Raw genomic sequence first — 16,855 nt, 5'->3', positions numbered from 1 at the left:
GAATTATTTTCAGAGAGGACTCAGAGGATCTCTCGCGTAGTTCAAAGGAATATAGCAGTGTTATCAACAAGTATAGCAGAGTATAGCAGCGGCTCGGACCAGCAGCCAACCCCTGAAATCGAAAGGAGCCCCACCCGGCCGGAATCACTGCCAAGATCACAACAGAAGCCCACGGAACGGGAAGGGAGCGGTGGCGGTGGCTCGTGACACACAGACACACAGGTGCAGCCGCCAGATTTGCATGAAAAAGTTTCTAGCCGGGGATACTAGACAACAGGTAGCATGTCACACGACACGCGACCTGTACGACTCGCCGGGGGTGGTTTTCTGCTCACTGGATGTTTCGAGCGACTCGCCCCGAGCCCTAGTCACTTCCCCGATCGCGATTCACCAGGACACACATCCCCACACACCGACTCGATTCACTAGGATCCACACTGGCGCACGTTCATTCACTGGGCTGGATGGCAAAACGTTTAAACAAACCAGGACCGAAACATTCGTCAGGAATTATTGTGAGAAGCAGCGGGAAAATCTGTTCGAGCATGTTTGCACCGGTTTGAGATCAAAGATTGATCATGATCGAGCCGAGTTTGTCAGAGTTTGAAGTTTCTTAATGGTTCATTTCAGACAGGAAGAGAAGACATCGATGAAAAGCTTTGTTGTGTTTGTCTGCGTGTAACGATGTCGAAAAGTTTGGAGATGTTTGACTGCGACTTTTATAAACGATTTACTTGGAACGTAATATTGAAGCTTGGAGTGCACGTTTTCGAAAAATTAATTGCTGAAAAGAGGAAAAACAGGGAGAAAGTTTAGGGAGAAGTTCGAAGGAATTTGACTGAAATTTCTTAACGATTTACACTCGGAACAGAAGACGGACTCTTGGAGTGCACCCTCCGACAAGATTAATTAGTAAACACAGAGCAAATAAACGAAAGGTTCTACTATGTTTGATTTCTTTGAAACGCGGAGAATCACTGGAGTGTGTACACTTCTTAAAGATCAATCGGTGGCGAAAGAAGATTAAATATCGGGTTTCTGCTGGCTGGCGTCGAAGTTTTAGGGGATCCGCTCCGAAAAAGGGGTGGCCGAGTGGCAGCTTTGTGTAAGCAAGTTCAAGGAGGTACGTAAGAAACACCGAGGCGGTCGTTGTTTGTCTCAATTTAGCAACCTGTGAACGAAGGAGCCGGCTAACGAGCATTAATTCTCTCGTTGGAAAAAGGCCGCGAGTGTCGCGGTGGCTTTTCGACTTCCCGGCTGCCATTGCCAGCGCAATCTTTCAGCACCGGCAACGCAAATAGACGACGGGCGATCGCGAAACAATTGGGTCACGAGTAATTAATCGTAAACAGAGATATATAAATTAACAGAGAATTTGAATTACACAAGACAAACGGGGGGCCGACGAGTTTATTCTCCATTTTCGAACCGGTGAATGCAGGGAATTATTCCCGACCTCTGTGCAGTTTTCGAAAATAACAATCACGAATGCGTTACTTGATTGTGGAACCGAGTGGAACGAGGTTTCGCATTATTTGGAAACCTATTCCGCGAGTTCGAGGAGGGTTAGGTGGTTCCCGTGGATTTAAATACGTCGGAACGGTGGCTCACAGTTGAAATTTTGTTGAATAGAGAACACGATGGGAAGCGAGGCAGCATGAAAAAGCACTTTTCACCGGCGCCACGTGCTTGCAGAAAAAGGGCCACTCGATTTCGCACGTTCCTGGTGCCAAGACTCTCATCTTCGGGCTCACGTCTCCAGGAGATCGAGCGCATCAAAACAAATCCAATTGGCACGAGAGCACGCCTCTCGTATAGACCAGGGAATCACCTAACCAAAAAGCTCGACTCGCCACGAACGTCACTGCACTAAACAAATACGTCACTGGAACGTCCAGAAAGCACCTCGAAAGAGAGGGGGTCGGGCTCACTGGGGCAAAATCAAAACAGACAGGTACACCAATGGACTGTAGACCTACTCAGACAGCTTCGAAAACGTTCGAGCATTTTTCACGAAATTTTCTGACACACTCGGCGAAGCCCAACCAACGAATGGGTACTTTCTAGAAGGGCTAGGGGTAACGAGGTCTGTCGTGCACTGTCACAGAATATGTCAAAATGCCAATGGAGACGTGGAGATCGTGTGACAGCTAACTGTGCAGAGGTTCCAAAGAGTTTGAAGTGCTTCGAAGGCGGAGAGGAATGGCAGACTGTGGAATTTGACGGAGATAGAGGTGGATAGAGAAGAAAGTGATAACAATTTTGCAAAAAAGCTGATACCGCGAGGTGGCTCGGTGCTCCCGAGCCGAGACGATGAACTCGTGCGCCGTCGTATTGACGTTGACGGCGGCCGAGACCCGACTGACGGAACGATTCTCTCTCCGGCGTCGCTGTGGCACAGTAACGTAGCATCCGGAAAACCAGAGGGTTTCCCTGACCCAGTGGCACCTCTGCGACGACGCCGAACAACATTTCATTGGACCCTCTCGGTCATTCCAAGATCACTATTAATTAAATCACGCTACGATCAGTGCATTGTGGTCGAGAGGGCGCTCCCGTCAACCGAGAATTTTCAGAAATTTTTTCAGAAGAATCATTCAAATTTCTGCACTAAAATTGTGCACATGTGTCCATAATATAAATATTTCAGGATCTTGGTATATTTAGCTGTTTGTTCTTGGATAGCTACTCTCGCAATTCTGCAAAATACTGAATGTCAGCTGTAAAACACTCACTATTTATACTGGACAGCCGATTACGAAATTGGACACTGAGACAGGTAGAAACTACATCGCTGGCTGTAAATCTGAGACGTTGGATCTGCCATCGTAAACTTCAGGTAATCTGCTTAGAACGTAGAATGTAGATCACTAAGTTTAGATCCTAGATTTCGGGTGGTGTAGACCTTGGATTCTGGACCGTGATCTACAGATCTTGGACTCTGGATCTTCGACCTTGGACGGTGTTCCCACTGCTCGGAAAAAAGCGACGAAAAAATCGTAATCTGCCACGTCACGCCTGACTTACCCTTAAACGCCCGGATTTTTGTTATTGATGACTATTATCGCAGCGAGTCGGTGCCGTCGAGTGGTATTTTTTCTCGTTGTTCCCGCTTTTTTTCATTTCGGAGTCTCTCACGCGAGTCGTCCGAGCGGTCACGCTATTTCGCCACTCCGCGAAAGTATTCCCCTCGCGGAAAATTGATTGCGCTCGTGGAATCGTCGCTACGATTGGTAACTACGTCCACAAATCCCGGCTTTAATTCGAACATCGATAAATCGCTCACTTCTGTTAAAAGGCGGCCTTCGCAACAAAAAAAAATAGAGATGAAGTGTCTGTCGTTGTAACTTGGGAAAAAAATGTTTCGAGCAATCGATGGTTCTCGAGCGTTCGAAAAATATTCATTCCGAACACCGCTCCGCGCGAAACCGGCGAATCTATACCCTTTCGGGGATGCTTAAAATAGACGCGAATAAAAATTTTACGCGGCTGCGTCGCGCGCAGAAATTCGATAAAGGTGCACGCTATAAATTTGTTGCAATTTCTTTTAAGCCGCGACGTCAGTCGGGGAGAACAACGATCCTTGGTCCGCAGAGCAGACACTGGTGTTCACCCCCCGCGCACCCGCAGACCGAGGAGTCGGTGCAGTCTGCGCTCTGAAAATTTAAGGGACGAAACGGGGTCGTACGGTTTTATTCTTCCGAGCAACAACGCCGCTGAATCCAGTGATTTACGGTGCGTGCTATTGCTCCGGGATCGATTCACGGCGAAAGAGAGCAATTTATGGAAAATGCATAGGCGCGGAGCCGGTGCGTTCCGAAAATGCTCGTGATTGTTCTCGCTGATCGATGGAAGGAGAACACCTGAAATTTACGAGCTGAAAAGAGCCTTTTTCGGCCGACATTCAAGATCAATTTTACATGGAGCTTAACAACGGAAGCGGTATCGACGAATCCTTTTTCGGCGAATATACCGAACGATATATGTTCAGAAATTTTTCTATATTCTTCAAGTTTTCCCTTCGAACAGTGTAAAACAATTTTGTTGAAACAATACAAGAGTTGGTGAGCGGTATGTTATCGTTTTCTAGATGATAATTATTTGGCGAGTGCGTAACCGGGATAGGCTAGAGTCGACGAAATTAATTACATCGCGTTAATTGAATTTAGCCAATGGAATTAATTAACCGGGGTCGGAGTGAATTTTCGAGGCAATCTGATACGTTCCTGAAATTGCGTTGACCTGCGTAATAGTTTGCAGGTTTCGTTGAAAAATTCATGGGCTGTTTAAACGCACCGCGTCCCAGCGGCGGCTATCGATTTATTTCAATTTCGAACGATGCCGGCGTTAACAAATTTGTTTAATGGAATATTTAACACGTTATCTTACCGACATCTCTGCATTTATTCCGACCTCGATCACGGAAATTCTCGCTCGAGATTCTTATCATTTCTCACATGCGGTTTTGTGCGTTGCACAACCCGTTTCTAGCCAGTCGTGTTTTCCTTGATTTTCTTCCCTTTACCACCGGCCGTCTTGTTATCCAACGCCATTACATTGTTTGCCACCGTTCTACCTACTTGCGCGAATCCACACCGCACCGACGCAACTATGTTTCCGCGGATGGCACCGACGAGACGGTTAACCAGCGTCGCGTTCCTTTCCTTATCTTCCCGCGTGTAACGCAGTTTATCGCCGCCATTCAGATATTTCCGGCCCGTGTCTGCTACTCGTACTTCGTGTCTTACATCCGCATACGAGCGCCTCGACCGTTGCAACCACGGAATACAGTACCCGATTCGCGTCATTTAATCGAAAGAATCGTTCGAGAAACGGGAATAGTGTCAGAATGACGCACGCGAGACTTCTCTCGTTCATGCTGCGCTATACGACTTTATCCTCGAATCCACATGGAACAGAGCTGGGAAAACACTTGGCGAGAAGTAGTTCTGTGCCACACAATGCATAAAATTTTATCGGTGGTCGTCCAAAACTCGAGATCCAGGGTCCAAGAACCAGGCTGCAGCAATCAGGGTCCAACATTGAGGGTCCAAAATCCAAAGTTCAACATTCAAGGTCCAGTATCCAGAGTCCAAAATTCAGGCTCCAACAGTCAGGGTCCAACAATCAAGGCCAAAGATCCAAAGTCCAAGATCCAGGATCCAACAATCAAGGTCCAACATTCAGGGTCAAAGATCCAACGTCCAAGATCCAGGATCCAACAACCAAAGTCCAACATTCAGGGTCAAAGATCCAAAGTCCAAGATCCAGGGTCCAACAACGAAGGTCCAATATCCAGGGTCCAACAATGAAGGTCCAATATCCAGGGTCCAACATTCAAGGTCCAAGATCCAAGCTCCAACAATCAGGGTCCAACAATCAAGGTCAAAGATCCAAAGTCCAAGATCCAGGCTCCAGCAACAAGGGTCCAAAATCGAAAGTCCAACATTCAAGGTCTATCATCCAGGGTCCAAGATTGAGGCTCCAACATTCAGGGTCAAAGATCCAAAGTCCAAGATCCAGGGTCCAATAACGAAGGTCCAATATCCAGGGTCCAACGTTCAAGGTCCAAGATCCAGTCTCCAACGTACAGGGTCAATTCTCCGATGTCCATTTCGAAAGTTTCGCTATTGCACCAGCCTGAACCCGCTGACACCGAAGATTGACAGTACGCGATTCACGCATACGGATCCTGCGAATAATCGTTCGGTCGTTCGAAATCCAAAGTGCAAAGGTTATGATGCACATGTTAAACCGTAATACATCAACCGCAGTTTACGATGACAGGTCCAAGGTCTCAGATTTACTGGGTGGGACTATAGTTCGCACATGCAACGTCCGAGTTTCTAAATGCACGGTCCAGAGCCTATCGTAAATGATCGCTGTTTAATATCAGAGATTCAAGGTCTAACACAGGAAACATACACCTCCAACATAGTAGATCTCGTAGATTAAAAATAAACGTTGTAACAGGCAACTCGTGGGAACAAATGAAATATTTTTTCTCAGACCGATAGAGAACGAAAAAATTAATGAGCAAATGAATGGAACTGATGACAATAGAATCAGTAGAATGGAGGAGCACGATTGGCCTCGTTCGACTGGTTTCCAGGAGGTAATACGAAATGTTCTGTGTCACGACTGAAACGTGATCGGTTGATGGACTGTGCTCGCGGGGAAAAAATTAATGGACGGTTACATAAGAAAAACAGTGTCCTTCGAGGCACTTCACGCGCGAGTTACGAGAGAATACGCGCGCCGCTCGCTCGCAAATGATACCAATCTTTGTGGGCAGATAGTCGTGTTATCATTCCCTGCGTCACACAAGTGGGTAATAGTTGGGAGCTGGCCCATTAAGTCTGTCAGTTCTACTTAAGGCGACACGATCGTCACATGACGCGGGTGATGGGACACGCGAGCCCGTCGTCGCGTCGGACCGCACGCAAGTCGCTCGCTTATTTTCACCGGTCGAATGGGAAAGCAGCGCTGGCAATTCAGACAAATGATACCGACGCCTTCGGGAGCACGAGACACCGTTCTCTTGCTTGTCCGGGACGATTTACCGCTAACTAAACTTTCAATGGCAACCTGACAAGTTCTCCTGACACTAACGTTAATTCTACGGTCGCTATTTTTGAACAAATATCCGACATTCTGACATCGTCACTGAATTGAATTTAGGATATTGGACTTAGGACCCTCGGACCCCCTCAGTACTGGACTTAGGACCCTCGTATCCCCTCAGCACTGGACTTAGGACCCTCGGATCCCCTCAGTATTGGACATAGGACCATCGGACCTCTCATTATTGGACTTAGGACTCTCGGACCTCCTCAGTACTGAACTTAGGGGACCCTCGGACCCCACCTAGTGAATTTCGGATCCTTGGCCACCTGTATTACAGATTTAATGCCTCGCATACTCAAATATTGAATTTCCAAGCTTCTCGAAGATAGTTGCTCAACGTTCCAGCGAATTAATTACCGAATTTCTGTCGAGTCAACAATTGCACGTCATCAGAGCAAACTCGGCTTCGTTTGTTCGCGAAGGGTGGGGGAAGTTCGCGCGCGTGGCAGGTCCAAGTGTCATTGTTTCGTCTAATGATCACAAAGGAAATTGACGGGGACAAAAGAACGAACGGGAGGTAAACAAGTACACAAATGCACCATGAAAATCATCGTGTCTAGTGAAGGACGTGCTTCGGGACACACTTTCAACTCGAAATAAGGAGGAGCGAGCGAATCGCATGAAAGCTCGGTAAATAGCAATTAAAAAGCTGCAACCTTCTCTTTCGATGGCTCGCCGGACGACTTCTACGGAGACGCTGTTTTCCCATTTCGTCATCGATTGTTTTCATTCCGAGAATCTTGTTTTGATTATTCGTAACGCTGGAAAGGTTATTCCGTGGTGAAATAATGGAAGCAACAGTATTCCGGGAATGCGAAACGCGCATTCGGGATATAAAATATTAATAGAACATGACGGGGAGAGAGAACATGAGAAGATAGTACACGGGAATCACTTTTAAAAACGTCGAATATTTTGATTTCTTCGAAAAATAAATACAGCTCGCCCGGTATCCGAGTGCATTAATTGAATACGGCCAGAATGAATCAAACAGGCGGTAGAGCCACGAACAAACAAATCGTCGTTTAAACCACAGAAACGCGGACGATATTCGCGATCCCTTTATACGAAAACCGCTAGCCTGAATTCTATCGATACGTCACTCTGTATACACTGAACAAGATAGCACGTTGTACCGTCTAACTTCAACAATCCTAAAGCACACACCATCCCACGGATTATTTCATTTGATCCATCGAAATAAAGGGATTCGAATATTAATCCGGAACCGAGCCTTTCAATAGAATTGATAAACAACCAGACATTCTATAAAAAGATTCGAGCACAATATGCGTTAACAAAGAATGCTGGAAAATACGACAGCCTATTTTTAAATATGTTTGATTCGGTCCTTTGAATAGCACGGATTTTAAAATATTTTACGTCAGAGAGGAAATTCTACGTTATTTTCGAGGGGTGATTCCGACCCCTGAAATCGTACCAAGGCAAAAATTAAAAAATTGGTCTACAAAACAGTTTCACAATTTTATCATTGTCAATTTATCATTTATCATTTATTAAAGCAATGTTTATAAATAATTTAAAAATTCACAGAAGGGTAGAAACGTGATATATATTAGCAAGGGATGCTATCTAACTCAGACGATTAGTTTTAGACCTTTTTCCACATTTTTATGAACGACACAAATTTCTAAATATTCCGTGAAAAATGAAATTCTAAGTTACGTTCAAGGGGTGGTCTCACCCCTATGTCAGTGCTACGTCAAGAATAAAAAATAGGCTAGTATAGCGATCGAACTACTCTACTTCCCAGCAAACTTTCATAGTTTTCCCAACTTTCCAAGTTCCCAAGAAAAATGTGTATACCGGCCCGGATAATTGTCAGCGTTGTACGATTTCTCGGTATGAAATTTATGATCGATGATCGATGTAGGACAGATCATAAGCCGTTGGTTTCCTGTTGTGAAATATAAATAGTGTTCCTCTTTACTACAGCCGGTCCCGATGTTAAATCAATTGTAGATAGAGCACATTGCGTTCTAAGAATAACAGAACGGTTACATGTCCCATGGCCAGGCTCTGCGATTCAATTTCGTTCGAGGATTTATTCTACGATCCGACGTCACATTTATTTCGCGTTTGATTTCACGGTTGTTTTCCTCCCGTTTTATTCTACGGTTAATGTCGCCGCTGTTGTACTGCATTTATTTTGTATTCCATTTCGAGTTCATTTTGCAATTTCCGCGTTCGATCGTCCGGCCGCTTTTCATGTTATTTCGGTGTGTCGGGTAATGTTTATTGCAGCGTGAACCGACGAAGGCCGATGATCCCTTTCGGTGCTCGTTGAAGGGGTGGGGGGGGGGGGGGGCGAGAAGATTACCTAAATTTATTCCCAGTCGCGGTTTGCCCTGGAAAAGTGCAGGTGTGTTTTTCCCGATCACTGTCATTCGAGAAAACCGTTCGCAGCGAGAGAAGATAGTCGACGGTAAAAATTGTCACAATTAACACCCGCCAGCTGGTACGCGAGAATTTAATTTGCAGCTAACAATATTTCACGGAAAGTGCTGGTCGAGCATACAAAATCTCCTGTACCTTCCAACACTTCCACAAGTTTTGTCTTCAACATGGCACAAAGGTCTGAAATGAGACAATCAAATCAAGCTTGAAGCTTGTATTCTTTAATTGCCATTTTCTTGAAGACACATATAAATGTCCGGTGATTTATAGACGGGAGTGTGCGTACATAAAACCACTGACCCTATAAAAAGCAGGATAATTCCCGAGTCGTGGACAGAATATTCGGAGTAGCGCGACGAATATTTCTTGCGCGCGATAAAAATTTTCATTGTTCCCCCGCGACATGAAAAATAAGCTTCCAGAAAGGTTTTGTCTGACCGCTAAAAAACCCATCGAAAAACCACCCCCACCCCAAAGCTCGGGTCGTAACGATTTTGTCCGTGAAGTCTCTCAACCGTGCAGACTCTCGTGCAAAAAAGGAGGTGGAGCGCGAGAAAGAGAGGAATAAATAAGCAGAACCCTTCGAGCGCGTCGCTCCCCTTAATAGGGCCCAGCCGGCAGGCATCTATTTTTGCCCTTATTTACTCTTTATTATCGGCCGGCTTGGCGTAGCCGTATCGATGAATTGCGGAAACGAAGCGTCCTTTATGTCTGGGCAGGTCAACGGATAATCCACGGTGAAGGGTACCACCCTTCGGAAGCCCTCTCCCTTCCCCTCGACCCTTCGTCGTCTGCTCGCAAGTACCTTTCTCTTCTTACTTTAAATGTGTTCGGATCCGGAACCTTCAAGGACGTACCCATTTTCTCTCGGTCCAAAAATTCAATCTCCTCGCACGCGATAATTTTCTACGATCCTTCCAGAACGTATAGATCGAAGAATCTTCCGGATATATTGAAAACTGTGGATGTTACGTAAGCTTATATAAGTCAAAAATGTTTCTTGTGGGCGTATCAACATGAAACCAACGCCGATCGATTCAGCACGAGTTCTACCAGCAGAGCCAAAAATAGAAAAAAATGTAAACCTGACTTTCGGAATTTTTAAAAAATTCTCCGAGCCACTCAGGGAAGCGTAGGAGGATGTGAGATTTTTACGATGCACAGGATCGCTAATTTCTCGCGGTTGATGCGGTTAGGTCCAAGTTAGTGTGCCATAGTAAGGGTCGCATGTCTCCTCGGAATAATCAGATTCTGAATGTAAATAGCGAGCTTGCAGGGAACATCGAAGCAACGAAACTTCGTCTCGAGGAAGCGGCTAAAATCGATGATGTCAGTGCTGTGTGACACGGGGAATAAATGCCGGCGGGGTAGCACGGGGGCCTGCAAATATAATACGTTAATGCAACGAGCATGCACCGCCGATGGAAACGAAACATTCTCATATGCTCTCGGTCCTTCGAACAACCGCCGCCGGCTGGATTTAATTACTATCTCCGAGACTCCCGTGATCTTGTAGCGCGAGTATTATTATTAGATTCTCTCGGGTCCTTGGATTTTTGAAATCTTGGGTTTGTGGACCCTCGCAACTTAGAACCACACTCTTATACCCTTGGATTTTTATTATTATTATTATACAGGGTATTTTTCACCTAACTTGACCACCTTGAATATCTCTGTTGATTTTAAAGATACGTCAAATGTCTGAAGAATAAAGTTGAATGGTAAAATGGGTCTCATACGATACCAAAAAAAAATGTTTGTTTTTATGTATTGTTTAGAGATATGAAGGTCACCATTTTTTTTTAATGGAATGAGGTATTTTTTAACACATCAATCGATGCAGCTGGACATTCGTTATAAAAAAGTACTTGAAATCCTGCTCTCGTTCTCAAAACACGTTCAGGTACGTAGAAATTGATTTGCCTGAGGAGTGCGGGACAATCTATATTATTATCTATCAAATTAAAAATAAAGCTCTGGTTGGATAATATTCTTCGATCAGATAATGTCTCCAGGTTGACTATGTTTAATATTTTAGAGTAATCATGTTAGAGTAATCATCACAAAGATTGACATTGGATTTTTAGAATTTTTGAATTGATTTTTAGATCCCGGCATGTTTTCAAACCCTTGGATTTTCTACGTTTACTTAGCCTTGAATTGTTTAGCCCTTGGATTTTTTAAGCCTTTTGGATCAACGGAACCTTGGGTTTTTGAACCTCTGGACTTCCGGGATTTGCCGAAGCCTTTGAGTTCGAAACCATCGTAGCTACGGACGCTCTGACGTGTTTAAAATCGAAAGTTCAAGGGCTTTTTCTACAACAGTCTCCGGAGTCCACGTAATTTGAAGCAGGTCTGCTGCACACATGCATGTGAGTGCACACTATTATGCAGAGGGCGGGCGAAATGCATTTTTCCAAGCGGCGGCTTCAAAGGCTCCGGCGTTACACGGGAGGAAGGAGAGCAGTTCCCTTAATTAAAACCAGTCGCCGGTCGGTTTCTTCCGTTCCTTTCATGGCTCATCAATTCTTGTAGATGCCGTCGCGCGTAAAGATTTGTCGCGTGGAACGGCGCCGCATAAAAATGCAACGAGCGACGACATCTCAAAGCAGCCAAGAAAATTAATATGAAAGTAAAGGGATTTCGTTTGAAGGCGGAACCGGGATATTCTCGCATTTTGTCGTGCCGCGGATAGGGACAAAGACGACAAAGGAACGAATGTAAGAGCGTCAACATGCCTTCTGAAAAATTCTACGAAATTACAGTCCCCCGACTTATCAAAAAAGCAATAAAAACTGTCTCGAGGGTCCACAAACACGAGGATTCAAACACGCGAGGATCTAAAAATCCAAGGGTTAAAAAAGTGTACGCGAATAACACTGTCCAACAAATTTCAACTTTTTTTGTGATTTCAATATACTGTTGGGTCCTTCTTATAGAGTTTTTTGCGCTGATTCTGAATCTGGTTTTAATTTTTTCCCTATACGTCCAGTTTTTGAAAATCATGGCTTTGAAAAAAAAACATATTTTTCAACTTTAAACAAATATTGCGATGTTATTATAAAAGATATTGAATTGTTGTTTACAGCAAAAGATTCTGTAGACTTTCCCGAATACAGTGATATCCAATATTAATACATTATGATTGTTTAAACATGTTTAAACAATGATTAAAGACGGAGATGCACCACTTTTGCACCAATTTTTGCGGATATTTTCGAATTTATCTCAAAAAATAAGGGTCCAGCGAAAAATTGAACTATACCACGCGAAAGAGCAGACTTTTATCTTGAGAAACCCCCCTGTGAAGTTTGCATGGTCGACGTTTTTACCGAACCAGAAAGCAAAATATCTTCGCCCGACATGCGTTGACGCCAGTGGTGCTCTTCCACTAGCGCGGTCGTTCGTCGGGATACGGCGCGGCGCGCTGCGGTGAAACGGCGCGTGGCTATAAGCGCGCAATTATGTCAGCTTACTTAAATGTAATATTTTATTAAATGTTATATTATTGTTATTTATTATATATTAGTATATTTATTCTGTATAAATTATTTTATGTATTTTTTAATGTTAGTCTCTCGTTTATAGTATATTTAATACAAAAAATACCTTTTGTAACAAAATAATAATTTATTCACACACTACACTATTACACTATTTACAATGCTAATATATATGTGTACACTATTCAGATATAATACACTACTAAAATACATATATTATATGTATCCGCAAAAATAAGAAAATATCCGCAAAAATTGGTGCAAAAGTGGTGCATCTCCGTCTTTAATCATTGTTTAAACATGTTTAAACAATCATAATGTATTAATATTGGATATCACTGTATTCGGGAAAGTCTACAGAATCTTTTGCTGTAAACAACAATTCAATATCTTTTATAATAACATCGCAATATTTGTTTAAAGTTGAAAAATATGTCTTTTTTTAAAACTCCATTTTCTCAAAAACTGGACGTATAGGAAAAAAATTAAAATCAGATTCGGAATCAGCGCAAAAAACTCTATAAGAAGGACCCAACAGTATATTGAAATCAAATTTGGTGTTGGACAGTGTAATCCTTCGGATAAATTTTCTTTGCAGTTTAACACACGGAAATGATTTCCGGGAGAGCCCTTTATTTTCAATTGGCGAGCGCCGGTTGCGCTGTGTTTCATTCCAGCGTTGGATCCCCCAGGTGGAAATAGTAACGGGAGTAATTATCCTAGTCTTCAAACAGCATTCAGAGGTATTCGCAGTCGGCGGTTCGTGGTAAATCTGTTTTAAACGAGGAACCTGAGATCTCTTATTACTAAACAGGTTATAATTCGAGTTATCTATAGTCTGAAACTCTAGACGGAAATGCATTACACGAGAAGCCCGCGGTTCACCGACTAGTTCTATTGACTTGGAACACCGAACGACCTCCGCGAGGCGAACCTTTTATTTCCACGATATTTGCGAAGCTTTTCACCCGCGGTATTTTCATATTATAATTAGAACGTGTGTGTCGCGATAATCCCGCGGAAAACAACGGTAACAATGCGCATTGAATTGCAGAGTGGTGCGCGCTTTCGACTGTGATAAAATTGTTCGACATTATTACCAAACGGACTGGAAGCTTGCAGCGGGGGAGTGACACGCGTAACATTAAGCGAGACAATAATTGACAAGTGCATTGAGTTTTTGCTAATGTCCCAGTGATTATAAATTGTCCGGACATTAACGCGCAACCGATTATCTGTAATGGAGAAACAAGCTATACCTATTTCACTTGGAAATAACGCGGGCATTATTAGTACAATGTAATGCCGCGGCTTAAATTTCAATAATACGTCGCGCGACCTATGGCTACCAGCATCCGTACGCAATCTGCATAATATATTCGAACGGAGCGAAAATATATTTTACGAATCACAGAGTTCACGGGTCTTTTAGTATCCTAATTATTTTATAATCTCACCGAACTTTTGTTACTGTTGAATTCCAACGTTCAAATTAATGTTTCCATTTGCATGCATATTTCAGAATCGGAATTGCATTTCCGAGCCATAGCAAACGCCGTTCCTGCCCGCCGGATTAAATTCACGATAAGCCCGGGAGTGAATTAAAAATTGACAAATTAATACAAGTTGGCGGAACCGTCTTGATGGAGTACAAATTCCTCTTCGCATTGTAGAGGAGCCGGTCGACAAGGCTTCGTGCAATTTTAAGGACCGATTCGCTCGACAACAAGCTTTGTTTCGAGTCGATAGCGCTATCGCTTCGAGGGATGCAGAGCCTCGAGAGCTAAACGCGTAAGATGCGCCCGCGATGCAGTCGGAAGCACGGGGAATAATCTGACCTACTTTTCACGAGGAAGTGCGTGCAATGCTTGGCGGTGATAAAATTGCGAAAATACTGCAGATACGGTTAGGCTTAGGCTTCTTTCGAGAGAATTTTTCCACGATCCGCTTTTGTCGAACTCGGGGCACGATAGCTCCGCATCTAGTCAACCGATTCACTTGAAATTTTGTGCGCAGCTCCGGCAGATACTTCGCCACACTTTCGCACAAATTTCAACAAAACCGACACGAGATTACGAAAACGGCCGTTCTTGTAAAATTGGGACAAAAAATTATTTTCACAAACTCGTGATACCTTAGCGATAGGTGTACTTGACGTACACACCGAATTTCAAAACAATCCACCCAATAAATCTTAGGATATTTCGTTTCTTCACCAGTCATACTTAATCGCGTCGCACGGACTCAATTTTGATTTTTTCTGGATCAAAGAAATTTGTGCACGTGGCCAAGATACGTGCAAATATATACCCGAAAAGTTTGCAATGAAAGCTTTTCTAGTTTTACAGGGAAGAAATGGCGAAGTGGCCCCGAACGGTCAGGCCACACGGTCGACCACCCCCTCCGGCAATCAATCAGTATCAATGATAGAACAATGGGAGAAATATCGCGCGGCGAATGCAATATCCCTCTAGCGAAAGGATAAAAACGGTCAAGCGGTACGCACGGGGTAGCAGGCTGAGGAAAGTTAATCGGAAAACGTGATAGATTACCCATCCAAACAATCTCTCTTCCATGGCTGACGGTCCCCTCGAGCTGCTGTGCAAATTTGCGAAACTCTCGTCTCGAGATAAACGCCAAATAGAACAGCACGGTAAACTCGACGCACCTGTGCACGATTTAACAAGGAAGTGTGCTCGTGTGATTAGCGGAATTAAAAGTCGCAGGGCTCTCTCGCATTGACAATCGTAACAACCGTTGAAAAAGCCACCGGTGAAACCGAGACACACTGTGATTAATAAATTACAACATTTTCTATTGTTCCGAAGCTGTGCGAAGTGGCGTAGGTGGACAACATCCATCGACTTTACCAGGCTGCAATAAACATTCTTGATGGCAAGAAACCCTGTAAAACACGGCACAGTCGATCGTCGATTCGGCACGTTCCTGGGGGCAGTTTTATGTTAGGGGGTACACTCGTTTTTCCAGGATTGCAAGGGTGCGGGATGCGCCTTCTCATTTCTCGATAATACAAAGATGGGGTTTGTCAGTAGCCATAAGCGCTAGATAAAAGATCAATCTAAGCCGCCATCGCCCTCAAAATCCTATTTTTACGTATACGAGGCGTAATTTGCATTATTTCGGGAGCATGCAACACACTTTAAACCAGAATAACTTTTTCACGAACGGACCAAACGACTTCTATTTCTCTGTTAGGCTAGAAGAATTAGTTTAGTAAATGACGTCTAAAAAATATTTTGAGAAAATACATTTGGACGGAATTGTGAAAGACAATAGTAAAAATGGATTTTTACAACTTCTTCAGCTGGGCCAATAACGAAAATTTAAAAGATGTGTTTGGTCAACTCGTATAAATGATATACGCTCTGAATATTTCATTGAAATTAGTTAATTGGTAATTATAAACGTTCAAAAGTGGTAATTTGTAGTGTACCATAAAGTGGCAAGTTTTATCATTTTTGATCGTTTGTAATTCGTAAACTAATTAAGCAATTTCAATGAAATCTTCAGAGCGTATATTATTTATACGAGTTGACCAAACAAATCTTTTAAATTTTCGTTATTGGCCCAGCTAAAAAAGTAGTGAAAATCAATTTTTACTATGTTTTTTTGGCAATTCCGTCCAAATGCATTTTTCCAAAATATTTTTTAGACGACATTTACCAAACTAATTCTTCTAGCCTTACAGAGAAATTGAAGTCGTTTGGTCCATTCATAAAAAAGCTATTCTGATTTAAAGTGTGTTGAATCAGTTATGCTCCTTTGTGTAGCTATTTTCAAAATGCTGCCGAATAATAGAAATTACGCCACGTAAACGTAAAAATAGGACTTTTGAAGGTGATCAAGGCCTCGTTTGATCTTTTATCTAGCACTTTTGACTACAGAAAAGCCCCATCTTTGCATTATTGAGAAATAAGTACGGGCATCCCGCGCCCTTGCGCATCTGGAAAAACGAGTCTACACCCTTAACGACCGATAACTCACGATATTAGTGCAGAACAGAGGACGAAAGGCAAACCGCGCAAGCGTTCCTTCGTATATCGACCCCACGACTATCTCCGCGGGCTGCTCTTTCACGGCTGGCAGCCTCGTCGACTCGACTCTACGATTTGCTAACGATTATGCGCCATTCGAGTAATGTCAGACCGTGTCCGCAACTATTCCGCCAGATTGAACAGCCATATCGGCTTCTCTGGTTACCAGGAATAGTCATAATCGACGGACGAAACCACTTCCTTCTTCCATTTCGGATTGCCAGACTCTATTTCATCTTGGCCACTTCCAAT

General features: G+C 43.6%; 1 protein-coding gene across 6 annotated transcripts in view; it reads right to left on the bottom strand.

Annotated features, from left to right (window-relative positions):
* Dnc (phosphodiesterase dunce) overlaps positions 1-16,855 on the bottom strand; it is a 393,758-nt gene that overhangs the window by 306,912 nt on the left and 69,991 nt on the right. For 3 of the 6 annotated variants that reach the window (XM_076444518.1, XM_076444521.1, XM_076444523.1), the window contains exon 1: positions 2,281-5,051. The exons of the other annotated variants lie outside the window; for them this stretch is intronic. The gene's annotated coding sequence lies outside the window, so the exon portion shown is untranslated. Of the gene's footprint in view, positions 1-2,280; positions 5,052-16,855 lie in introns of those variants that run through there. 6 annotated transcript variants of the gene reach the window in all.

The sequence above is a fragment of the Lasioglossum baleicum genome, chromosome 20 (genome assembly GCF_051020765.1).
Source record: "Lasioglossum baleicum chromosome 20, iyLasBale1, whole genome shotgun sequence".
NCBI classification, from domain to species: Eukaryota; Metazoa; Arthropoda; class Insecta; order Hymenoptera; family Halictidae; genus Lasioglossum; species Lasioglossum baleicum.
Note: the sequence above shows the minus strand (reverse complement) of the source record. Positions and strands in the feature narration are given on the sequence as shown.